Below are 27,691 nucleotides of genomic sequence, written 5' to 3' on the forward strand. Positions count from 1 at the left end.
CAGTACCCTTAGCACTGCTGCTTGGCTTCATAAGCTCCCCTCCAGTCTCTTCTCAGATTTTGCATTTAGAAAGTGCAAGCAGCCAATGTAGGACTCGATTGCAATATTTACCTTCCACTGGGGCTGTTAGTTCTGGGGTTGTCAGGAAGACCGTTGTTCATGAGTGATAAATTTTTCACAGCTTTTGGATTCTCTAAAGATGCAACAAGCTTTCAGACAGTTTTAAAGTTGCAAAGCTGTCTGTGAGAAATTGCGTGCAACTAAACAGGCTGAACAGACCCAAAAGATGCCAAATTGCTTTTTCTTAAACTGTGCTTTATTTAGGGCTAAGCTGAAAAGCGTCATCCAGTACTTACATGAAGATTACAATTGTTTCCAGGTAATTGAGAGTGAAGAGAGCAGTCTTGTAATAACTGTATGCCACACTAGATGTAGGTATACAGCTCTTTTCTTTAGATAAAGTATGACAGAAACTAGAATTTTAGAAAAGAGAAACAGTAAAAAGAAATGGGAAAAAAAATTCAAAACGCCTGTGTTTTTTTTAAAAAAAATGCCCACAAGGAATAAAAAAAGTCATAAAACAATGAGCAGTCAGCCACAATGCTGGCATTTGTAAATTAAGTTAAAACATGACATCCTCCTAAAAGAACAATAAATAAACTGAATAAATAATTCATAAATAAATTGGTTCCAGATTTTACAGCAATCAACACAGTGCTTTTTGTTCCAACTGCTCCGTTACATCAGTTACCAAAGATAAATACCGTGCTTTCATTAAATAGTTTCCTTTTTTTCTCAGTCAGTACAGTAAAAGTCCTACAAAATATGCAAATTTATTTACATAAAACAGAGCCAGAACCTTTTAAACATTCTCTGTTTTTTTTGTACCTTCTGTAAACAGCAGAGATTCTCTTTTTGTGTTATTCCTTTTGAATTACAGATTCAATGTTAGCTTGTTGGGAGTCAGGACTTTGCACTGGCCCTGAAGTTCACTTACTATTTTTTGAACATGAAAGAGTACTCTCGCAATGGATGGAGGTCGGTAAGAGTTTTGCTGAAAGCAGATCCTGATGATGTTAAGCAGGTTTTCCAGACTAATACATGTCTTTCCAGTTTCTCACTAACCCTCGGTGGATATTCATATCTGCGTTTTGCTGCAATGTTTACAAGTTTCAATTTTTGTATTTTTTTTTAAATATATTATTAATTCCTTTTTAATCATAGCTGGAATGATTGCAGTCAAGGAGCTGCCAGTGTAGCTCATCTTCTGTCATTATTTAACAGGATCAGATAGCAATTGGCAGTATATGAACATATGCTCATCTAAATTCTACAAAATTACAATTCTACAGGATTTCTTATTTTTAGCAGTAATGCTAACCTCTATTTTTTTGCATTTTTATGTCTAATTTTTTATATTTTTATATCAGTAATTTAAAAGTTTTTTATTATCTGTACATCTATTGAGCTTTTCTTTTAAGGGAACGTTAAGAACACAATGAACCATTTTCAAGCAATAATCCTATTTCCAAAATAATCCTCACTCTGTAAGATTGTATTTTTTTTGCTTCTCACAGATCACAGTTAAGCCAATCTCAAATGTTCAATCCTCATGAAAGTTACAGAAAACCATATGAAAACTACTTACTTGAATTAATGATACCAAAGTGCCTCCCAAAGTATCAAAGAACTACAATCTTGCTTATTTAAAAGCAGTTAAGTATTATCATTATTATTACTTTTTTTTACAATTCATGATAAACTTTTCAGACTGTTTTAGGAACAGTGTGAGAAGGAAAGAAATCCATAATTTACATACGACTACAAGTCTGCAATAAAAAGTTTGGTCCTTTGGTCCCTAAAATACCTAAGGAATGACAGATAGTGACGGTTACCACGTGTGACCATGGCAACTGTATCCATGATGACAACAGGCACTCCTCATCAACTTGTTGCTCTACACGCCCCTAGTATCTTTTAAATTTTTTCTCTCCTTTCAGGCGTTTAAAACTCATCCTTCAGCAGATACATTTTGTAGAGACTTAACAGCCTAAACAATCAGAGCAGTCAAAGATAAAAGTCTGAAGAAGTCTTCAGCTTGATTGGCGTATGCTGATATGTCCAAAGGTTTATTTAACAGTACTTTTATTATTTTTTGTACATGCGGTCCTCTCCAGTTTCCGCCCTAGAAGATGAAGACAAGACAAAGCAGATTAGAGATGAGAATGTGTAACAGTACCAGATCTACACCAATCATGTTTTACTGTAGATATAATCTAAAGAAACAGCATCCTGCTTTTTCTGTCTTCAATCTGAAAGTCTGGGCATTGTATCTACAAAACATACCTTTTGTGAACCCTTCAGCCTTTTCAAAATCAAATGGTTTGCAGCATTTATGTGCATTTTATTTTAATGGCTTGGCTATGTAAGAGTAATGTTTTTATGGGTAAGGCAGGCCTAGATAATTGAGGCATTGTCAAGTCCTTCATATTGCAGGTTATACATCTAAGCTGGTCACTAATAAATTCAATAGTGAATTCATGAAAAAGTCTATCGGAGAAAGGAATGCTTTACCAAAATGATTAGTGAGATGACTGTCATTGATACATTTATAGGGAAGCTAGATAAATATATAATAAAAACAAATATGAGAATTTGGTGATGGGGTTAGATGAAGAAGCTTGGGAGGGGGTTTGTGTGGAAGTCAATTACTGTCATGCACCTAGCAGATCAAATGGTCAGCTTATGTGCTGTAAATACATTGCAATCGTACAGTACTAGATGATTGACTGCATTCAGCAGTAACAAACAATGCACATGAATGAGAAAAATTACAATGCATGGGACTTTCAGAAAATAATGAAATGTCTAATCCTAAATACATAGACCTGTAGTAAATGATAACTAAGGAAAATCTGAATCAAACATGGTGAATGCTGGAGAAACTCAGCAGGTTTGGCAGTTTCTGTGGAGAGAGAAGCAGAGTTAGTGTTTTGAGTCCAGTCTGAGTCAGTTCTGAAACAAAGTCAAATTAGACTTGCAACCTTAAACCCGATTCTCTCTTTGCAGAGGCTACCAGACCTACTCAGTTTCTCCAGCATTCTTTGTGTCTGTTTTGGAACTAAGGGCAAGTAGCTCAACGGGACCATATGTGGATCTTGTCAATTAGACTACAACTGTCAATTTTACTAAAGCAATACTGAGCAGTGCAAACACAATGCTGAAGTATATTGCTAACATCAGCTAACGGTTGGAAAATTGTGCATTTTTTAAAAGTTATCAGGATGTGGGCATTTATTGCTGTCCTTAAGAACCCAGAAGGAAAATCCAGCAAAACTTGAAAATAATACATACTGGTCCAACTTGTATACTTCAAAACAGAGCTCCAGCATGACCAACACATTCATTTCCAAGTATTTCTGTTTTTGTTTTAATGTTTGTTCTCTCGAGGGCAGTGGTGGTGAAACCTTATGGGTGAATTGACCTTAAGAATTGTGTCCTTGGTCAAGGAGATATAAAGGACCAAGTCAAATCTAGGGAAGTCATAAACAAGGTGTATACATCTAAATTTCCTGGTCGAAGATGATTGAATTTTGAGGGAAGACTTTTAGTCATTTCAGCCTTGAAAGGAGGTAATTAAGAAGGGTCCATTGGAGATTTATAAATATACTCCAAAGCATATATGTTTTACAAAAGATAAATCTTGAGCATCACCTCAGCAATTGCAACTGGTAATTAATGAAACTTGTGAAAGACAAATTTCAGGAAAGTCACCAGGGTACATTAATGCTGGGAACAAGTTTGGAACCAGAGAGAGGAAGTGCTGCAGCCCCTATAGAGATCAAAAGCAAATGCTTTGGGTGGATGAGAAGAACAGGTATTATAGAAACATTTTGGAAAGGCTGCAGTATTTGAAGGAAAAGCTTTAAACAATGTTGATTGCTAACAGTTTTGGCATTCTACCCGTGTTGACCCCACAAAATAGGGATACTGTCTCTTTAAGAATCTGCACTACAAGTTTTTAAAAAAAAATGCAATGCTATATTAAACAGCAGAGATAACGTTAATCTAAAGAAAAATCTCACAGCAGTTCTGTCCACGGCTAGCAGGCAGATTCTGCTTACACTTTTAAAACAATAGAAACTAGAACTGCAAATGATCCACTTTAGTGGAAGTGACATGCGGAATATCAATCCATGCTGGCAGGTTCCCACACTGTTGGTTAAACAAAGAGCAAACCGTACACAGCAATCGAACAATTACAACAGCAAAAATAAAAAAACAATTTCAAAGGACCCTTTTTCAGTTGCACAAAAAAAACACTTTTGTTCTGAATGATTTGACATACTACTGAAAATGAATCTGAAATTGCTGTAATTGCAAAGCACAGATTGGCTATTTTGATCTTGTTTGTGTAAGTTTGGATTTATGCCTGCTACCATCCAAGTTTATTTTTGTCCTAGGTTCTTCAAATGAAAAAGGCCCCCTCCTCCAAAAAATAAACAAATCACAATAGTTTTGGTGCAAAGAAACTGACCACACATTTTATTATACAGGTAAACCTCATTTTTAAAAAATTTGTTTTTATATAAAAGGATTGGGAATCAATGTTTTATGTGACATCTAAAGAAGCAAAAAAAGCTGACAGGACTGAAAGAAAAATAATAAAATAAAGAAATAATAATTATTAAAAGAACCACCGCAAACACTAAACTAAAATGAGCACAGCAAGAATAGTGGCAGCACACAGTCAAAAGGCACATGTGATCATGACTGGCCAATCATTAACTGATACAACATCCAAGAAAAATGCTTTCACAGCACCTCCACGAAACTTGACGGCATGTCATGCAACCAATCGTTGAGCTTGTTACATGACGCCATCAGATCACACTTTAACTTCTAGTTGACAGAACTTACGCAGTGGACCGTTTTCTCCATTTCATTGTTATGGATACTTTTCTTACAGCCTGAGACTGCGGGTTATGACTGTCTCTGCTTGGTTTGGTTTTTGATCGAGTGACAAAAGAAGAAGAGAATTTTTGTTTTTTGGAGGGGGAAAAGTACCAAACACAGCATCAGTCAAAAGCAATACTTGCAATCGAAAAACAAGAAACCAAACTTAAGGAAATGGATGAAGCCTTGCAAAGGCATATAAGATTACAAATATATGGTTAACAATAATGTCATGAATGCCGTGGATGCTAAAAATAAACATGATTAAGTGCATGATGGCTGACAGACATTGGTTACAGAGTAAAAACATTTCAATGTTTCACCAATAATAATAGACTTGCATCCCAAATTCAGAGTGCTGGCTAACAAGCTGTTCAAATGAGAAAGATAGTAATTGTATTTGGTATTCTCAACAGAAAGGTAACAGGAGCAAATAAAACAATATTACAATTACATAGGAAAAAGTAACTAAAAGAACAACATTTCCAATCCTTTTCCTGAGCTGCCTGAGCCAATTCCTCTTTGTTGAAATAAATGGTCAATAATTGTTCAATCCTGAATTGGCTTCAGGAAGGACAAGAGTTGGAGTTGCTGTTTTTCACTTTGTCTGGGTAGATCTGTCCTTTTTACTCATAGTCTTTCACTGATCAGTTCAACCTCTGTATTGCATGTTAAAAATGTTCCATCTTAAAAGCCCAAAAAATTACACAAAGCAGGCACAAGTCAGTTGATGTGACCACATTTGGGAAATATCAGCATTTCAGTATCAGTGTACAAATGAATTAGTTGCTTTGTGTCAACTAGAGGTGCCAATATTATGGAACTATTTGGTATAATATTATATTTACATTTTTAAGATATGAGAAGCATTAGGACTTCCACATTATTCATCTCACACTTTTGAAAATATGTCTAAGAATGCAGTTCCTAAAATACTGAGTATTATTAAATAGAAATTGCATGGCTCTTCTCATCTGGTTGCTGTTCTCCCATTGCTGAACCATGTCGTGCAGCACAGAGAGATTTCTGTGCACACACTTAGCTGATCTCAACCATGTTAGATGGAAGGATGTTGCAACCAATTTAAGGAGCTCTGAAATAAGAAGATCAAAAATAAGCTTAAGTCTTCTAATGTAAGCATGGCTCAGCTCTTCAGGATGTGAACTTTTAAGAGAGACAAACCTCTACACCAACCATCGCACCCACACACCAGAGAAATCACCAGGAGTTCAATTCAGGGAAAGCTTCTACCTGTTTAGAGTTGGGAAGCTATTTGAACCAGACAAACTGCAGGAGCTCACAGATACTCATTAAACATCTGTAAAAGATCTTCTAACACACGCATACCCTTTCTCAGGAAATTGACAAGTCACTCTTTAATGGTGCATTATGTTACCAGTTTGCCACTTACCAATCATTATAAAGTTTGACAACCCTCTAAATGATGCAGAACTTTCTAGTTTCTATTTTAATTATTTGAATATGCATTTTAGTCACGTCTTAAAGGAAACCACAAAGAACACCCATGAAAAACAGCTTAGTTACCAGCAGTGATTGCTCCCAGGGCAATCTCTCAATGTGAAGCTATTCTTCACAGATGCAACAAAGGCCAAAATGATAAAGAAGAATGTAAATTTAAATTACAAATGATGCTTGAATAATTTAGAAGCAGAGTTTTACCATTATGCCAATACAAACATTTAATGGACTCGTCAGAATGTCTTTTTAAAGGAAGAGAATAGATAGAAGATATCCATTAAATTTCCTCTTGGGAACAGCCAGCCTGCTTTTAGCTCATTGACTTTGACACAAATTGGATGGCCAAGGCTACTCATCAAGAACTAGTCTGTTCTTCTGAGAGAACAATTATCATATTAAGAATAGTAGTGAATGATTATTTTTCAGAATTGATGAAAGGTCACTCACCAACACCTTCTCAAGGGCAATTAGGGATGGACAATAAAAGCTAACCTAGCAAGTGTTGTCCACATACAAGAAAAGCTGTGTGATGACGGTCCCCAGAGGTTGTTATGAGAATCATTGAACTTTGTACATTAATGACCTGGACATGATTTTTTAAAACTTGTAGTGAGTAGGATGGTGTTAGGGCAGCCCATGGCTGGAGCAATAAAAAATGGCTGACTGTTGACAAAAAAAGCAGCTGGGGAAGATTTTTTGCTGAAGCAACAACTTCCATAGTCTGACATTTTACAATTCACTTAGAACATAGAACATTACAGCACAGTACAGGCCCTTTGGCCCTCGATGTTGTGCCAACCTGAAGCCCATCTAACCTACACTATCCCATGTACGTCCATATGCTTGTCCAATGATGACTTAAATGTACTTAAAGTTGGCGAATCTACTACCGTTGCACGCAAAGCGTTCCATTCCCTTACTACTCTCTGGGTAAAGAAACTACCTCTGACATCTGTCCAATATCTTTCATCCCTCAATTAAAAGCTATGCCCCCTCATGCTTGCCGTCACCATCCTAGGAAAAAGGCTCTCCCTATCCACCCTATCTAACCCTCTGATTATTTTATATGTCTCAATTAAGTCACCTCTCAACCTTCTCTCTAACGAAAACAGCCTCAAGTCCCTCAGCCTTTCCTCGTAAGACCTTCCTTCCATACCAGGCAACATCCTAGTAAATCTCCTCTGCACCCTTTCCAAAGCTTCCACATCCTTCTTATAATGTGGTGACCAGAACTGTACGCAATACTCCAACTGCGGCTGCACCAGAGTTTTGTACAGCTGCAGCATAACCTCTTGGTTCTGGAACTCGATCCCTCTATTAATAAAAGCGAAAACACTGTATGCCTTCTTAACAGCCCTGTCAAACTGGGTGGCAACTTTCATTGTACATGGACACCGAGATCTCTCTGCTCATCTACACTACTAAGAATCTTACCATTAGCCCTGTACTTTGCCTTCTGGTTACTCCTACCAAAGTGCATCACCTCACACTTGTCTGCATTAAACTCCATTTGCCACCTCTCAGCCCAGTTCTGCAGCTTGTCTCTGTCTCTCTGCAACCTACAGCATCCTTCGTCACTATCCACAACTCCACCGACCTTAGTGTCGTCTGCAAATTTACTAACCCATCCTTCTACGCCCTCTTCCAGGTTATTTATAAACATGACAAACAGCAGTGGACCCAACACCGACCCTTGCGGTACACCACTAGTAACTGGTCTCCAGGATAAACATCTCCCATCAACCACCACCCTCTGTCTTCTTTCAGCAAGCCAATTTCCGATCCAAACTGCTATTATCTACCACAATCCTATTCCTCCGCATTTTGCACAATAGCCTATTGTGGGGAACCTTATCGAATGCCTTGCTGAAATCCATATACACCACATCAACCGGTTTACTCTCATCTACCTGTTTGGTCACCTTCTCAAAGAACTCAATAAGGTTTGTGAGGCACGACCTACCCTTTACAAAACCGTGCTGACTATCGCTAATCAATTTATTCTTTTCTAGATGATTATAAATCCTATCTCTTATAACCTTTTCCAACACTTTACCAACAACTGAGGTAAGGGTCACTGGTCTATAATTACCAGGGTTGTCTCTCCTCCCCTTCTTGAACAGGGGAACCACATTTGCTATCCTCCAGTCATCTGGCACTATTCCTGTAGACAATGACGAGTTAAAGATCAATGCCAAAGGCTCGGCAATCTCCTCCCTGGCTTCCCAGAGGATCCTAGGATAAATCCCATCCGGCCCAGGGGACTTATCTTTTTATTCTCTCGTGCTGGCCAGTGAATTGCCTGTCCTGAGGTACGTTTGAACTGAATGGCTTGCTAGGGTATTTCAGGGGGCAGTTGAGAGTCAACCACATTGCTGTGGGTCTGGAGTCACATGTAGGGCAGGCCAGATAAGAATGGCACAATTCCTTACCTGAAGGGCATTAGTGAGCCCGAGAGGCTGTTCTGACAATTGACAATGGTTTCATAGTTGTCAGTAGATTCTTAATTCCAGATTTATTTTTTAGGATTGAATTAAAATGTTGCCATGGTGGGTTTTGAACCAGGGTCTCCAGAATATTAGCTGTGTTTTTGGATTAATATTCTAGTCATAATACCACTAGGCCATTGCCTGCCCTTTGATGTTAAACTCTGAGCTAGAGTAATTGTAGCCTTCATAGAAGGCCATATCCAAGGTAACAAGATTAAAATAACATGCAAAGCGTCTTGTGAAATGCATACAAGAGTCCTGTTGCATAAGAAGCAAAAATGCAGTTGCTGCTTCTGTAGAGACAGTTTGATATAAACTATCCTTGAGAAAACAGATAGAGGCCTCCACATCAGGCTGGTGCAAAGTCTGTTATCGAACATGGGATATAAGGAAAAGTCTGACCCACATCAGTGAAGACCCCCAGATAATCTTAGCCACAGGTTATATATCAATAGAGCTTCAGGTTTACAGGCATTAAGGGATTTAACAGTATTCCCATGGATGTTCAGTCTAAGGCAGATAGGAGAAGCCCATTTGCTCATAGCAGAGGAGTGCTGAACAACTGGCACAGGAGATAAAGCCTGGAATGTGGTTGAATACAGTGCATTGTGAAGTCCCAAGGATATTGGTGAGGGGATGTGGTAAACATCATGAGATCATGGAATGACTTAAAGCTGTCGATGCACTGATTACACAGTCATTGATTGGATGCATATGTAATCAATTAATAATACGATTGGTTCGTAACAGCCAAAGGCAGGCTGAAAGCCAATGCATAAAAAGTGTGTGTTTCCCTTTGTTCCCTGGACTGCTGAGTAGCTTTCTGCCCACTCATTGAAAACAATAAACTCTCTTATGCTGGAAGTGGATCAGGATGTCGAGCGATGCATTTAGTCATTCCGCCCCAATGGACAGTAACATTTTTTAAGCAGATGTAGAAACATTGCCAATATAGAAAGGCACGTGGCAGATGAAATTTAACACATAGCATAGTGAAATGATACATCTTGATATGAAATAATGAGGTGAGACAAAAAGAAACGAACAGCACAATTATAAAAGCTAGTACAGGAACAGGGAGACCTGACAGTTTATGCACACAAACAAAGTTTTGCATGTGGCAGAAGCCGGTGGAAAAGATGTATCGCGATCACAATGTTCATGATGACTGGGGAATCCAGAACCAGAGGGTCACAGTCTAAAGGTAGGCCATGTGGGAATCAGATGTAGAGAAAAGTCTTCATCCAGAGAGTGGTAAGCCTGTGGAAGTCTCTGCCAAAGAAAGTGGTTGATGCCAAAACACTAAATGTTTTAAAGAAGGAGTTAGATATAGTTCTTTGGGCTAAAGGAATCAAAGGGCTTAGGCAGAAAGTGGGAATGGGGCATGATCATATTGAATGGTGAAGCAGGCTTAAAAGGCCTATGTTCGGAGGAAGGGTCACTGGACCAAAAACGTTAACTCTCTTCACAGATGCTGCCAGACCTTGCTGAGCTTTTCCAGCAACTTCTGTTTTCATTCCTGATTTACAGAATTGTCAATTCTTTCGGTTTTTATTTTCCAAAAAGGCTTAATTGCCTATTCCTTAACGTATTTTCTGTTTCTACAAGATCCTTCACATTATAAACAATGAAAAAGAAAATGAAAACAAGGGATTAATACTATACCTTTAAAAATACAGTTGTTATGTCTCAACTAGAGCATTGTGTATTATTATTGGCGCTAAACCGTAAGATGGATGTCAAGATCCTCAGACGCATAAGAGATTTACTAGGTTACAAGGGATGAAATACTTTGATTATGTAGAAAGATTGAAGATGTTTGGGTTGTTCTGAGAGTACAGAGTTACCAGGAGATTTACAGGAAGGTGTTCAACATTACGTACAGGTTTGATAAAGTATTTAAAGGAAAACTCCTTCAGGTGGTAGCAGAACTGGCAATGAGGGATCAGAGATTTAAAGTAATTGCCAACAGAAACAAAGCCAAAGCAAAGAAAACATAATTTATGCAGTGGAAACATAGTCACTAGGAACTTTCAAAGGGAAATTTGATATTATGTAAAATGAAAAATATTTGTAGGGATTTGGGGATATAATATGACATTAGGACAAATTGGATTGGTCTTTTGAAGAGCTATCACAGGCACGAGGGTCCAAATGGACACTTCTTATCTGTATCCTTCTATATATGCTCTAACAAGTCCTTTGTGATATTAACTAGCCCAATGCAATCAGCCTCAACGTCTTAGTCTCAAGGAATGCAAACCAAATCAATAGAAATTGTCCCTTAAATTGGTGTAGTTTTTGTGAATCTAGTATAGCACCGTCAGGAAAGACAAAATACCTTTCCTGAGGTAGGATGCCCCAACATTTTTAAAAACTCATGGGGCTGTGGGAATCGCTGCCTAGGCATAGTTGCCTATTCCTAGTGGCCATTCTGATGGAGGCAAAGAGCTGCCTTCCAGTTCATGTGGTGTAGGTACACTCACAGTCTTGTTAGAGAAGGAATTCTGGCATTTTTACCAAGCATCAACAGTGATAAAAGTCCAAGTCAGAAATGTATGCAGCTTGAAGGGCATCTTGCAGGTGGTTGTGATCTCATGCATCTGCTGTTCTTGTCTTCGGGTTGATAGAGGTTGTGAGTTTGGAAGGTCTCTTTATTCATTAATGGAATGAGGGGGATGCTGGCCAGGCAGCATTTATTGCCCGTTCCCACTTGCCCAGAGGACATTTCAGAGTCAACCACATTGCTGTGGGTCTGGAATCACATGTAGGCCAGACCAGGTAAGGTCGGCAGTTTCCTTCCTTAAAGGACTTTAGTGAACCAGATGGGTTTTCTGACAATCAACAATAAATTGACAGTCATTATTAGATTCTTAATTCCAGATATTTTATTGAATTCAAATTCCACCACCTGCCATGGCGAGATTCAAACCCGGGTCTCCAGAATGTTATCTGGGTCTCTGAATTAATAGTCCAGCAATAATACCACTAGGCCATCATCTCCCCATTTGCTCTTGAAGGAACTCTCTTCAGTTGCTGCTGTGCATCTTTTTGCTGGCACATGTTTCTGCCATCAAGCAACATGCTGGAAGAATTGAATGCTAAAGGTGATGGGTTTGGAGCCAATCAAATGGGCTGCCTTGTCTTGAATAGTGTTGAGCTTCTCGAGTGTTGTTGGAGCCGCCCACATCCAGGCAAGTGGGAGTCTTCCATATAGGGGGACTATTAATGTGATTGGTCCTGTTTAGTTTCCAGTTAATGGCAACCCCTAAGATAGAACATTAAGCATTACAGCGCAGTACAGGTGCTTCCGCCCTCAATGTTGCGCTGACCAATGAAACCAAACTGAAGCCAATCTAACCTACACTATTCCATTATCATCCATATGTTTACCCAATGACCATTTAAATGCCTTTAAAGTTGGTGAGTCTACTACTGTTGCAGACAGGACATTCCACGCCTTACTACTCTCTGAGTAAAGAACATACCTCTGACATCTGTCCTATATCTATCACCCATCAATTTAAAGCTATGTCCCCTCATGCTAGCCATCACCATCCAAGAAAAAAGGCTCTAACTGCCCACCCTATCTAATCCTCTGATCATCTTGTATGTCTCTATTAAGTCACCTTTTAAACTTCTTCTCTCTAACAAAAACAGCCTCAAGTCGCTCAGCCTTTCCTCGTAAGACCTTCCCTCCATACCAGGCAACATCCTAGTAAATCTCCTCTGCGCCCTTTCCAAAGCTTCCACGTCCTTCCTATAATGTGGCGACTAGAACCGTACGCAATTTACGTCTTTACTCAGAGAGTAGTAAGGGAATGGAATGCTTTGCCTGCAACGGTAGTAGATTTGCCAACTTTAAGTACATTTTAGTCATCATTGGACAAGCATATGGACATACATGGAATAGTGTAGGTTAGATGGGCTTCAGATTGGTATGACAGGTCGGCACAACATTGAGGGCCGAAGGGCCTGTGCTGTGCTGTAATGTTCTATGCTCTACGTTCAATACTCCAAGTGCGGCCGCACCAGAATTGGTACAGGTGCAACATGACCACAGGCTCCGAAACTCAATTCCTCTACCAATAAAACCTGACACACCGTATGGCTTCTTGACAACCCTATCAACCTGGGTGGCAACTTTCAGGGATCTATGCACATGGACACCGAGATCTCCCTGCTCATCCACACTACCAAGAACCTTACCATTAGCCCAGTACTCTGTATTCCTGTTACTCTTTCCAAAGTGCATCACCTCACACTTTTCCGCATTAAACTCCATTTGCCACCTCTCAGCCCAGCTCTGCAGCTTATCCATATCCCTCTGTAGCCTGCAACATCCTTCCGCTCTATCCACAACTCCACCGACCTTAGCGTCATCTGCAAATTTACTAACCCATCCTTCTTCGCCCTCATCCAGGCCATTTATAAAAATGACAAACAGCAGTGGCCCCAAAACAGATCCTTGCGGTAAGATGATGTTGGTAGTGGGGATTTCAATAATGGTAATGCCATTGTGTGTCAAGAAGAGATAGTTAACTTTCCTGTTGGAGGAGATGGTCATTATCTGGCAGTTGTGAGGCGTAGATGTTACCTGCTATCCCCTACCTATTCATGTACCCATCCAGATGTTTTTTAAATGTTGTAATTGTACCAGTCTCCACCACTTTCCATGGCATGAGCTGCCAGAGGAAGTGGTGAAGGCTGGTACAATTACAACATTTAAAAGGCATCTCCTTGCATATATGAATAGAAACAGCTTAGAGGGATATAAGTCAAATGCTGACAAATGGGACTAGATTAATTTAGGATATCTGGTCCGCAAGGATGAGTTGGACTGAAGGGTCTGTTTCTCTGCTGTACAACTTCAAGACTCTGTGAATGATTAGATGTTTCAGAACTGCAGAGTTTTGACTGATCCATTAGATGTGGGATGTCTCAGCCCCATCTGTAGTGTTGCATTGTGATTTCACCAAGTTGATGCCTCATTTTTAGGTATGTTTTTTGGTGCTCCTGGTATGCCCTCCTGCGCTCCTCAATGAATGAAACAAGTGAACAAAATGCTCCAGATTGATTCTGACCAGAGCAATAAAAATTGAAGCATCACTTGACAGATTTCAAAGTTGATCTCTTTGAAAGAAAGCTGCATATTTATGTGCATTTTGGATTTTGTTTCTATCCAGTGCACAAACTTTCAGCAATGAATGCATATGAACATCCAAATCTCTCTGTTAATAGCTGAGACTATTGGATGTCATAATGAAGATTGGAGTCCTGAGTATTTAGAAGCACTGCAACTAGAATCCTCTTAACTACTTTATGCCCTTTTTGGACCAGTCACTTTTCTTAAAAAAAGTGTTTAATTGGGTCTTTCAGAAGGGATGTGGAACTTCAGTTACGTGTGCCGATTGGATAAGCTGGGGCTTTTCACCTTAGAGAAGACAAAGGTGTTGGAGGAAATTTGATTGAGGTATTCAAGGTCATGAAGTGTCTACATAAAGTATTTGGGAAAAACTGTTCCCATTGACAGAGACATGGTGAATCAGAGGGCACAAATTAAGGCGATTGGTAAAGGCCCAGAGACACTTAAGGATATTTCTGCACAGAAAGTGATTGGGATTTGCAATGCACTGCAATAAAAACATAGCCTATCAATCGGAGTTCCTGCCTGGGATCTGACTAGTCCGTTTTTATCATCTGCTGAGATCACAGAATTATTGAAAGAGAAGAAGAATCACAGGGCCATGGGGAAAAGGCTGGAGGGCTATGAATAACTCATACAAGGAGCAGGCACAGACAAAACAGGATAAAAGGCCAACAATTAGTGACAATTGGTAGTAAGTCTATTATAAGTAGCCTGAACTGCGCACTGTCAGCAAAATGGGTTCAGGTTAAAGAATATGAAGATGTAGTTCCCTGACTAATAAATTTGGAGGATCACATAAACAGCAGCATTGATGTTCAATCTTTAAAAATTGCCATCAAGAAATAAAAATTATTAGATATATATTAACTTAAAAGGATGGACTAATGTGCTTTGCTCTCATGGGCAGAATACTGTGTATCAGTAGTAGTCTGGTTAATGTCTCCATCTATTATTTTAACAGATGGAAAAGATGGGGAATATACAAGTGAAATCCTGCTACATGCTGCTAGTGCATGGAACTTTTTTTGCCAGGCATACTGAAGATAAAAAGCACTCAAAATAAAATATGTAATAAATTAAAACTGAAATAGGGCCACTCTAAACCGAAATGAATAAAATAATTTTCCATCTCTGGCATGACTTCTTTGAGAAGGAAATGACATTTTCTTGTTATTTTGAAAGATTATTTTGAATCTGGATATGCCTTCGATATGGGGTGGACATGGAAAATGTAATGGATATCTTGTATGTGGAACTTTTCAAGACTTGACAGGTCTGTTCAATTTCCAGGCCCTGGGCCATGAAGTTGATCTTCTATTGTAATTTTCCATTGTCCCCTAAGCAAAGAGGAGATGGTGATATTGTGGTAATGTCACTGGGACTAGTCATCTAAAGGCCAAAGTTTGTGATCAGGAATGGTGACCGTGAACTGTTTATAACATAGAACATAGAACAATAAGCACAGAGCAGGCCCTTCAGCCCACAATGTTGTGCCGACCATTGATCCTCATGTATGCACCCTCAAATTTCTGTGACCATATGCATGTCCAGCAGTCTCTTAAATGACCCCAATGACCTTGCTTCCACAACTGCTGCTGGCAACGCATTCCATAACGTCCCATTTGGTTCACTAATATACCTTAGAGAAGGAAATCCACCATCCTCACCTGATCTGACCTACATGTAACTTCTCTTTATGGGCAAGCAATGGCCTAATGGTATTATCGCTAGACTATTAATCCAGAAACTCAACTAATGTTCTGGGAATCCAGGTTAGAAGTCAGTTACATTTGAATTTGAATTCAATGAAAAAATTTGGAATTAGGAATCTATTGATGTCCATGAAGCCTTTGTTAGAAAACCCATCTGGCTCACTGATGTCCTTCAGTAAATGTCTGGTCTGGTCTGGTCTGGCCTGCATATGACTCCAATCCCACAGCAATGTGATTGTCTCTCAACTACCCTCTGAAATGGTCTAGCAAGCCATTCAGCTGAATCAATCTCTAAAAGGCTGAATAAAGAAATGAAACAAGACAGACCACTTGGCATCAATTAAGGCTCTGGAAAAGACATTGGCAGAAACAGCCATGTTGACCCTGCCAAGTCCTCAATACTAACTTCTGGGGGCTACTGCCAAAATTACACACAGTCATAATTGTGGAATCATACCTGACAGACATAAACAGCAAGTGGTAGACAGAGCTAAGTGATCCTACAACCAAAGGATCAGATCTAAGCTCTGCAGTCCTACCACATTCAGTCATGAATGGTGGTGGATAATTAAATGACTCCTGGAGGAGGATGTATCCCCAACCTCAATGATGGAACAGCACAACACATACATAAGGTTGAAGCATTTGCAGCAGATGATCCATCTCAGCCTCCTCCAGTGGTCTCCAGCATTAAAGATATCAGTCTCTAGACAATTCAATTCACTCCATGTGTTAATTAAAAAAAAACAGGACAAATCTGGCCCAGAGATAACAAGGTGTGGAGCTGGATGAACACAGCAGGCCAAGCAGCATCAGAGGAGCAGGAAGGCTGACATTTTGGGCCTATCCAGTTTTTGCCCCATCACTCTACTTTTGAGTAAAGTGATGGAAGATGTCATCATGATGGAGGTTCTATCAAGCAGCACCCGCTTAACAATTACCTGCTCAGTGATATCCAGTTAGGTTCCACCAGGACCACTCAGCTCCTTACTTCATTACAGTCTTGCTTCAAACATGGACAACAGAGCTGAAATCCAGAGATGAGGTGACATTAACTCTTGACACCAAGGCTGTATTGACCGAGTATGGCATTAAAGAGCCCTAGCAAAACTGGAGTCAGTGGGTATCGGGGAAAAACCCTCATTGGTTGGAATCAGACATAGTACATAGGAAGATGGTAGTGGTCGCTGGAGGTCAGTCATCTCAGCTCCAGGACATCTCTGCAAGAGTTCCTCAGGGTAGTGTCCCAGTTCCAAACATCTTCATCATATGTAGGGAAACTCAACCAGATTCATCGCATAAACACTGTGGCTACAAGAGCAGGTTAGAGGCTAAGATTAAGGAAACTCACCTCCTGAACACCCTGTCCACTGTCTACAAGACACAAGTGTGATAGAAAACTCCCCAGTTGTCTGGATGAATGCAACTTCACAACAATCAAGAAACTTGATACCATCCAGGACAAAGCAGCCCAAATGACTGGCATATGCAGAAGGATCCACTTCCTCCACCACTGATGCTGCAGTGCGCACTATCTACAAGATGCTCTGCAGAAATTCACTCAAGATCCTCAGACAGCACCTTCCAAATCTATGACCACTTTTGTCCAGAAGGAAAAGGGCAGCAGATACAGTCATAATCATGGAATCATACCCAATTGACTTCAAAGGCCATCTTGCAAGTACCCCTCCAAGCCACTCACCGCCCTGATTTGGAAATATATCACCATTCCTCCACTGTTGCTGGGTCAAAATCCTGGAATTCCCTCGTAATGGCATTGTGAGTTAACCTGCAACACATGGTCTGCAGCCATTCAAGAAGGCAGCTCACCACCACTTACTCAAGAGCAGCTAGGGATGGACAATAATTGCTGAGCAGCTAGTGATGCCCACATGCTATGAGTGAATAAAAAAAAGAATCAGAGCAACAGGGTTGACTCATCTTTCAGCTGTACTCTACATTTTGAGAGTTATCAAAATGGGTACCAAATGCTTCTCAGGAATGCTTGTATACCTATAAAAGAAAAAATGTCTTCTCTTTTAATTACTTTCTTCCTTAGCCAGTGAGTAAGCAAAAAGCAATTGCCATGCTAAATAGCAGGGAGCCCTCAATATTCCTAGGTTAATGGACATTCAACCATCTGAATCTCTATTCATGCTGTGTGATTGCCACATTTCCAGCTCTCTGCCCAACAAACAGAAATATTCATTTCCATTTCATTACCAGTGAACCACCAGGTCTAGTATGTGGTCCCACTGAATATAAACAAAAACACTTTTAAACTTTGACATTTTTGAATATTTTTGTTCTTGAGGATGTCAACAGAAATAAACACAGCAGGATAAGCTCTTACTTTATCTTTTAAAATGAACACAGCAATCATTGACTTGACATTTTACAGCTTTTAAAAGTCCTCTGAGACCTGCAGTACCATGTTAGCATCAAATCAAGAATGAAAGATCGATGTCTTCCAGTTAATTCCCAACATACTGTGATTTAAGAAACATACCTTGCTTGTGATAGTGTCTCTGTTTCGACGTTCACAGTATTAATCTTTAGAAATGTACACAAAATGATTTATTCACAAAGCCAAGTACATTATAAGCTGAAAATGTTTAACTGTATTGCAAGTCATCGACGTGCTATTCTTCGTAATGACCAAACAACTCCTGTGTATTGCCATCCAGCTGTTTTCAACTATTTAAATCTCTTTTCTAATACAGATTGAACATATTTGTAAGCAGGTTCAATCACGTAAAGTCTTTGAACACATTGGTCAAAGCCCAAGTTACTCACCCCCTACTCACAATCTTTGGAGAAACTCCTGAAGATACAGTGTTTGTGGGGTCCTAGACTGGGATGTAAATTTGCTAACATTACTCACTGTAATTAGAAATAAAGATTGATTTTGATTCTGCTGTTGATTGGTTGCTCTTTTATCATGTTGTTTGATCCCTGATGCTGAGTTCAGGTTTCAGATCGTCTGATCTTTTTGTCAGTTTGGCAAGATATCAGGTTTGACAATCCACAGAGATTGCTGCTCAGACCTAACCTTTCACAATTTATATAAATGACTGATGAAGGGACAGAAGGTATGGTCATCAAATTTGATGATGATACACAGATAAATAGGAAAATAGGTTGTGAAGAGGACTCAAAGAGGTTACAAAAAGATATTGACACATTAAGTAAGTGGGAAAAGACAAATTAAATGGAGGATAATGCGGGAAAATGTAAAATTGCCTATTTTGGCAACAAGAATACCAAATAAACATATTATTCAAATGGTGAGAGATTGCAGAGCTCAGACCTGCAGACGAATCTGGATATCATTGTGCATGAATCAGAAAAAGTTAGTACAGAGGTGCAGCAAGTAATTAGGAAAACAACTAGAGTATGATCATTTGTTAGGAGGGAACTAAATATAAAAGTAGGGGTGTTATGCTTCCGTTATAGGCAGTACTAGCGAGATCATATTTGAAGTACAGCGCATAGTATTCCTTGCCTCATTTAAAGAAGAATGTCAATGTGCTGGAGACAGTTCAAAGATGGTTTACTTGATGAAAACCTGGAATGGGTAGGTTGTCTTATGAGAAAAGGTTGGGCAAGCTTGTCTTGTATTCTTGGTGTTTAAGAAGTGACTTGACTGAAATATGTAATACTGTCAGGGGTCTTGACAAAATAGATGTGAAAAGGATGTTTTGACCTACAGGAGAATCTAGGACTAGAGATCAGTATTTCAAAATCAGAAATTACATGTTTAAAACGGAGATTACATGGATATTTTTCTCTCGGACAGTTGTGAACTTTTGGAATGCTCTTTCTGAAATGGTGGAAGCACTGACCTTGAATATGTTTGAGACAGGTAGATAGCTTCTTGTTAAACAATAGGCTGAAAGGTTATCAGGTTGTTGGTGGGAATAAAGATTTGAGGTTACAATCAGATCACCATGATATTATTGAATGGTGAAGCAGGTTCAGGGGGCTGACAGGTCTGTAATGCTCCTGATTGATATGTTTGTATGTTCTGTTCCAAGGTATGAAGGTACCTTCGGAACAGCTTGATTTGTTCCTTGTTCCTCAGACTGGAGAACATCATTGAGAAGTGATTTCTTCTGCTAAAATAAGTACATTATTTGGCAGGAAGCTGGACAATTGCTCATGTGGGATTTTGGATCTACAGCCTGCGACAAGATAATGTGGCATTCAATTGCTTAGGATTTCACATTGATGTCCCATATAGTATATCATTCAAATGAAAGATCTAACTCCTCTGGTTAGATAGTTTATTGTGCATTAAGTCAACATAGTCAATAAAATGTTAATAATACTTCTTGAACAGTAAAAAAAAACCTTGCAAGAACTGTGACAAATACTACATTGGACAAACAGGCAGAAAGCTAGCCACCAGGATACATGAACATCAGCTAGCCACAAAACGACATGACCCACTATTACTTGTATCCTTACATACAGATGAGGAAGGACACCACTTTGATTGGGACAACACATCCATCCTAGGACGAGCCAAACAGAGACATGCACGAGAATTCCTAGAAGCATGGACTGGAACTCCATCAACAAACACATTGATTTGGAGCCAATCTACCATCCTCTGAGAAAAAGAACAGGAAATGACATCACCAATGCTGGAAATGACATTACCAACCTAGGAAACCTAAACAGATAAATAGAAAGCGGGACATAACACCAGCGCTTCATCGGAAGCTCACCAATGATGTTACCTAGAATGCTGATGAAATGTCTGAAAACTTACCTTCCAGCTCAGCGAGCAAACTCACATCCAGAAACTCAACCTGAGCTACAAATCTTCTCTTCCAGACTTAGATCCTCTTTTGATTGAAGACATTCAGTAGCCTATCAAAGGGGCCAATGACAGATCTGAGCTTTTATTGCAAGTTTCCATAGCTGCATGGTTCTGACAGTACATACAGATCATTCATGAAATGATCTTTTGACACAACTGGAGGTTGGTATCTGTTACTAATGCAGGGTCTTGCCAGTGTCTTATTTGCATTTGAATTGAAATATAGATCAAAACTGTTATGAGGCTTTTAAATATGGATGTTTCTCATTGATCTGCTGCAGATGTAACGTGATCTGAAGGTCTTCCTGTTTAGGAGAGAATTGTACTAACCCGTTATGCATTTGATTTGTCTTCCAATGTTGAAGCTGTTTGAACTATTAGATAAAATAACTCACAGACAGCAAGCCATCCTTTATTTACACATGGAGACTCCTTGACATTGAACCGCTCTCAGAGTGAAGAGAACATCTGATACTCCTGTTTATATCTGTCAGCAAGGGCTCCCTAATTGGACTAGATTAACACCTCCAATCAGGGAACCCATATCTTATGAGCTCCACCTGGCTGACATCCTTACAATCACTATATCAGGAATTGTGTACTCCACATTTGTCAATCTCCAGCTTGTCCAAATAGATATGTTAGCCTGAATTTTTTTGCTAGAAAATTGGTACCAGTGAGCTTTATCATATTGGCTGATCATTGGTAGGAACTTGAAGTTGTTGATTATTTTCTTGATTTGGAAGAATATTGTAGGGATTTTGATCTTCCTGTACTACATTCTTTTAGTTGTCTTGTTGACTAAAATTGTTATAGAATCTTTGTTGTTGTAAAGATTGTTGGTGTAGTAGCAAAACTAAATGTTGTTGAGGTTTCTGCAGCTTCAAATGCCATTTTCAATGTAAAGTTCAGTGTTGCTTTACCAATAACATATTACTTTTCCAAGATGGCTGAAGGACTTCCTAAAGATCTCTGGATAGAACTATCTCAAAATGGCTGCACTCAAAACACTTAAGTGATTTTTGAAAGGTGTTTATCTTGGTGCCATTCATGTTGTTATTTTCTGTGACTGAGGTAATTTCATGCTGATATCACCACCATGTGGTCAGATTCATACTATTTTCCCTAATCTGATTTTTTTGGGTATTTTAATGAAGGCAAAGACACATAAATGAGCATGATAGTACTAGTGGGCTGAACTGTGTTTATTTAAGGAGCATCGATGGTAAGGCAGCTGAGCTTACAGCCTGGATCAGTACATTTGACTAAAGTGGCCATTACAGAGACTTGTTTGAGTGAGAGACAGTTCTGGCTGTTCAACATTTCAGGATTTTGTTGTTTTAGATGAGACAGAGAGGAAGATAAAAGAAGTGGAGGAGTTGCATTGTTAACCTAGGAGAATGTTACGTTTTCACTCAGAGGGGACATGCCAAAGGGCTCATTCACTGAGGCAATATGGGTAGGGCTCAAAAATAAGATGGGTACAATTATTCTGATTGAATTATACTACAGCCATCCCAACAGCCATTGAGGAGCAGATATGTAGGCAGCTTATGGAAAGGCATAATAAAAACAGAGTTGTTATAGTGGGTAACTTTAACTTCCCCAATATTAACTGGGACTCCTTTACAACAAGAAGCTTAGATGGGGCAGAATTTGTGAAATGCATTCAAGAGGGTATCTGAAGAAGGGTACCAACCAGAAACATCAAATTCCCTGCTCCTCTGATGCTGCCTGATCTGCTGAGTTCCTCCAGCTCCATACTGTGTTATCTCTTGACTCCAGCATTGGCAGTTCTTACCATCTCTGAACTCTCAGTCTGTCCCCTTTCTGAAGGAATCAAATTTGCTTGGTGGATGCATGGTCGTTGGTTACTTTTTAATGAGTATTCATCTCTCCTTGGATGTTCGCAATTTGTTTACTGTTGTCACTGTTTTTTGTAAAGGCTTCTTTCCCCCATTACTGATTACAAAAGGCTTTTTGAGATTTACAGTGCTCTCAGATGGTTTCTCTGGCGGAATTTTCTATTCAGAACCGTTTCTTCACAGCAGCTAGTTAGTTCTGTGACATTTTGGGCATCTAGCTTGATATGATCTTTGGAATTCTTTTGTTTTTCAGACAATCTTTTGTCTGCTTTTTAGGTTTCATTGCTCCATGTATCCCATAACAGTCACCATTATTGTGTGATTTCATGTCAAACTACAAGTTAAGAGATAGACTGGTCAAGGAATAAACAAAGTTATGAACAGTCTTCAGGATTTGACTCTAAAGCAACACTATTTACTATACATTAATGCTACAGCTGGAAATCATAGATATCCCGGACTCTGAATTATATTAGGTTAGAAGTAATCCATTTTCTTCACATATACATGTCCACATGTTCATAAGGGTCTTCCTGTCTAGATTATTGCAGGCTGGTGGTGTCATTCCAGAGAGTGCAGTGTACTATTAGTGCTCAATAATGTGTGCAGCTCTGTGGCATCATCATGAGGTTGATCCAGGGTCCTGAAGCTATACAGTTGCTGGTATCAGCTAGATAGAGGTGGCAATGATTTCAGGGATTTTGCACTGAGATTGCTGAATACATGCTGTCTGATATTGGGTTGGCTTGCCCTGGATACACAATTGGAAGCACACCATTGTGAGCCAGTTCCATTGCTTATTAAGATATTAACAAGTTCCTGTCAGTTTCATCTTAAAATTGCAATCAGGGGCCCACATATGTTAAAGGATACCAATTTGCATATTTGAACGTGTCTATTAAGTGACAGGCAAATACTAACGTCAACCACAGTAGCCCCCACCAACAATATGGGCCCACATGTGTTGTTGAGGTGGTAAGTCAGTTGATCTTATCTTTAGACTATCAGTGCTCCATCAAAACAAAACTTGACCTCATATGAACAATGGTCCTGACACGAATTCCAATCTGCAAGGGGATGAGAGAACTGCAATGTATCAGCTTTTGGTCTTTGCGATCCGAGTTTATGCAAAGAGCGCTTTCCTCAGTCTCCTAATTGGAACTCCTCTAATAACATGTGTACAGTTATATACGGCAAATGTAGGAGCATTGATGCACAGAAGTGTCTTGGGTGCAAGTCCATAGCTTCCTGAAAGTGGCAACACAAGTAACAAGGTGGTAAAGAAGACAAACGGTATGCTTGCCTTTGTCAGTTGGGGCATGCAGTATAAAAATTGGCAAGACTTTATTTTACATTCATTAAAAAAAGGGCATTACTGGCTAGTCAGTGTTTATTGCCTGTCCCAGAGGGCAATAAGAGTCAACCAGGCAGCTTTGATTCTGGAATCACATGCAGGCCAGATCAGGTAAGGCTGGCAGTTTCCTTCCCTACAGGACATTAATGAACAGATAAGGTTTTCTGACAATTGGCAACAGACTTTGGGTCATCATTAGACTCTTAAATCCAGATTCTTTCCCTTCCATTGAATTCAAATTCCACCAATGCCATGTTGGGATTTGAACCTGGGTCTCCAGAACATTACTTGTCTCTTTAGATCAACAGTCCAATGATAATATCATTAGGCCATCACATACCCCAGCTGTATAAAACTTCACCTAGGCCAAATTTAAATTACCGTGTGTGGCACTGGTCAACACACTATATGAAGGGCTTGGAGGTATTGGAGATGGTGAAAAGAGGGTTATTAGAATATCACCTGGATTGGAGTGTGTTAGCCGTAAGTAAGGTTGAACAAACTTGGTTTTTGCTAAAGCATCAGAGGCTGAGGAACACTCTGATAGAAAAATAAAAAATTATGAGAGGCATGGATAGGGTAGATAGAGTACTTTTCCCAGGGTGCAACGGTCAAATCCTAGGGTAACAGGGGAAAGTTTGAAGGAGACATGTGAGGCAAGATTTTACACAGAGGATGGTAGGTGCCTCGAACGCACTGCCAGAGGAGGTGGTAGAAGCAGATACAATAGCAACATTTAAGAGGGATTTAGCCAGAAACATGGACAAGAGGAGAACAGAGGGATACAGACCACATGTAGGGAGATGGGATTAGGTTAGGTTAGCATCGTGGTTGTCACAAATATGGCCAGCTGAAAGGCTTGTTCCTGTGCTGTACTGTTCTGTGTCCAATGTTTAACATGATTTTAGGCATTTCCCCAATCCCAAGCAGTGAAAACATGTTGAATCTATTCAAATAAATTATATAATTGATGGCATTTGGAAGTGGTAAACTCACACTAGACGTACAAAAGTTCTGTCAGTTTCTTTTTCTAGTCCTGTTAGTCTCAGCATTCTTTAAAACAACAACAACTCAAAATGGCTGTAACAATCTAAATAAATTGCATAGATGTGTAAAATAATTTTTTATTATATATTATTGATACACTAATCAATAAAGACTCATATCAGCAAAACTCTGCACTACAAAGCATTACTTATCCTTACCACCTCAAAAAACAAAACTATTCTATTTAAATTCTTTCCCCCTGCTGTGCCTTTCTTGTAGATCATATGCTAAAAATAATTAGAGAAACAAGAATGGCCACCTAGGGTATTGACAAGCCTCTCATTTTTAAGGCTTGTAGACAGTTATTATCCATTATGCTGCAGTACAATGACTGATACAGAGTAAAATTGGTTCACAATGCAGGCACTTCAAAACCAGGCACAGCACGCTGCAGGACACTGCCTGTAAACTCATTCAAGTTTGAGAATGCAAGTTCCTTTCAAATAGATTACTCTCGACAACTGACCTTAAAAATTGAATTGTGCCAAAATTCACCCTCTCGGGTTTCTGTGGGCATTGAAATGAAATTGGAGTGCTCATTGTAGACATTTGTAAGATGAACAGCAAGCTGTGAGTGTTGTGAATTACAATTTGTTCAGGACCAGAAAGAGAAAAATATGTAAATTGCAATATTGACTTTAGAAGTGCATTGATAAGTTTTGAAAGTGCAGCTGGCAAGACCCGGGTCAATAAATGGCCCAGAGTGGAATTGAGCCAAACAGACTCTGCAGGGCTCCAACTTGAATTCTCATTTGTTGTTGAATGCTCGACAATGTTACCTAGCAGGGTGACCAAACATCTGCTATCAAACACATCGGCTCGGCGAGCAACTCTACAACCTCTTGTTAACATTCACTTACTGGCGAAGATGGCATAGAACATAGGACATAGAAAAGTACAGCACAGTACATGCCCTTTGGCCCACGATGTTGTGCCGTGGAATAATCCTAATCCAAAAATAAAATAACCTAACCTACATGCCCCTCAATTCACTGCTGTCAATGTGCATGTCCAGCAGTCGCTTAAATGTCACTAATGACTCCGCTTCCACGACTACCACTGGTAAACTATTCCATGCGTTCACAACTCTCTGGGTGAAGAACCTCCCTCTGACGTCTCCTCTATACCTTCCTCCTAACACCTTAAAACTATGATCCCTCGTGGCAGTCAACCCTGCCCTGGGGAAAAGTCTCTGGCATCTGCAGCTTGTTTTTCCTGTAGCTGTATCTTGTCTTCTGTATCTGCTTTCTTCGTGCTGCTGTTTGTAACACTGTGAAAGAGTGAGAGAGTTTCGTTCCAAATCGCTGGACTTTGCTTTAGCTCAGAATGGTGAACTGTGCCAGGAATGATCCTAAGCCTTCAGGCCAGCCAGCGATTTAGGGGGTCTTTTCTTTTTCATTTATTCTTACCTCTGTAATTATTACTCCTATTTAATAAACATTTATACTTAAGCAAATCTCTGTGGTTGAGTCTTCTCCTAACTATATTTACCTGAATCTGAAAAGAACACTTGGATACACATTGTGATCCAAGACAAGGTGATCTGTACCATCTACAAGGACAAAGCAGCACTTGTATGGGAAATCCACCATTTGAAAGTTCCTGTTCAGTCAACACATCATTTTGGCTTGAAAGTGTATCACTGTTCTTTAACTGTTGCTGAGTCAAAATCCTGGAACTACCTCCACAGCAGCATTGTGAGTATATCCACAGCATACAGACTGCAGCGGTTCATGAGGCGGCTCAGCACTACCTTCTCAAAGGCAATTAGAGATGGGCCATAAATGCTGGCCTAGCCAGAGTCACACATCCCAGAACAAATAAAAGAGATTAAAAAAAACATCGTTCTACCTCTTTGGCCAAACAGTTGGTCACTCCTCCTAAAATTAGCCCCTTTTGTTCTCTGTCACCCACTGTCTGTGAAGTGCCTCAATGCATTTCGATGTTAAAGGTCCTAAATTTTGTAGCTGTTATTGCATAGCATCTTGAATTCTTTCTATGATAATTGTCGGTCAAGGACCAAGGTCCATGATGTCAAATACCAATTAGGTTGCAAAGAATGACTGAGGACCAAACACTAGGGCCAGACGAATTAAATGGAAGCCAGGAATGTAATAGCGGAACCTCTGAGGATAACTTTTCAATTGTCACTAGATATAGGCAAAGCACTGGAGGACCGGAGGTCTGCAATGTTGTACCATTATTCAGAAATAGTGTGAGGGATAGGGCCAATAATTATAGGCAGTCTGTCTGTCCTTGGTGAAGGGCAAAATCAATAAGGAGAAATTGGATTACTTCTTAGAAAGGCACAGATTAATCAGGGATAGTCAGCATGACTTTGTAAAGGAAATACTGACCTAAGTGAATTTTCTGAAGTAACAACAAGGAAGATTAATGAGAACAATGTAGTGGATGCTGTCTACATGGATTTTTGTAAAGCATCTGTCAAAGTCCCACATGACAAACTGATTAGAAAAGTTATAGTCTATGGGATATGGGACTCATGGTGAGTTAGATCCAAAATTGGCTCAGTGACAAATAACAAAGAGTAATGGTCAACAAATGTTTTTGTTAATGGACTGTAGTTGCCAGTCGTTATCCATAGTCCTCACTGTGGGGTACATTTGCTTTTGTGGTATATATTAATGATTTAAACTTAAATACATGAGACTTGATTGGGAAATTTGCAGATGTTGCTAAAATTAACTGAAACAAGGTAAAATCCACTGTTAGGGACGCATGATTGTATAAGCTTCTTTAGACTGAGATGTCTTGAAAGCAGGATGCACAAGATCATTAATCAAGGCTGACC

The 27,691-nt window shown here is 39.5% G+C and overlaps 1 protein-coding gene across 14 annotated transcripts in view; it reads right to left on the reverse strand.

The window, feature by feature from the left end:
• Positions 1 to 315: 315 nt before the first annotated feature.
• celf4 (CUGBP, Elav-like family member 4) overlaps positions 316 to 27,691 on the reverse strand; it is a 1,237,212-nt gene continuing 1,209,836 nt past the window's right edge. For 13 of the 14 annotated variants that reach the window (XM_048530893.2, XM_048530849.2, XM_048530876.2 and 10 more), the window contains one exon: positions 316 to 2,185. The gene's annotated coding sequence lies outside the window, so the exon portion shown is untranslated. Of the gene's footprint in view, positions 2,186 to 4,920; positions 4,999 to 27,691 lie in introns of all 14 variants that reach the window. The other variant, XR_009446241.1, reaches the window with a different exon arrangement.

This window comes from Stegostoma tigrinum, chromosome 1, assembly GCF_030684315.1.
Source record: "Stegostoma tigrinum isolate sSteTig4 chromosome 1, sSteTig4.hap1, whole genome shotgun sequence".
In the NCBI taxonomy this organism is placed as follows: Eukaryota; Metazoa; Chordata; class Chondrichthyes; order Orectolobiformes; family Stegostomatidae; genus Stegostoma; species Stegostoma tigrinum.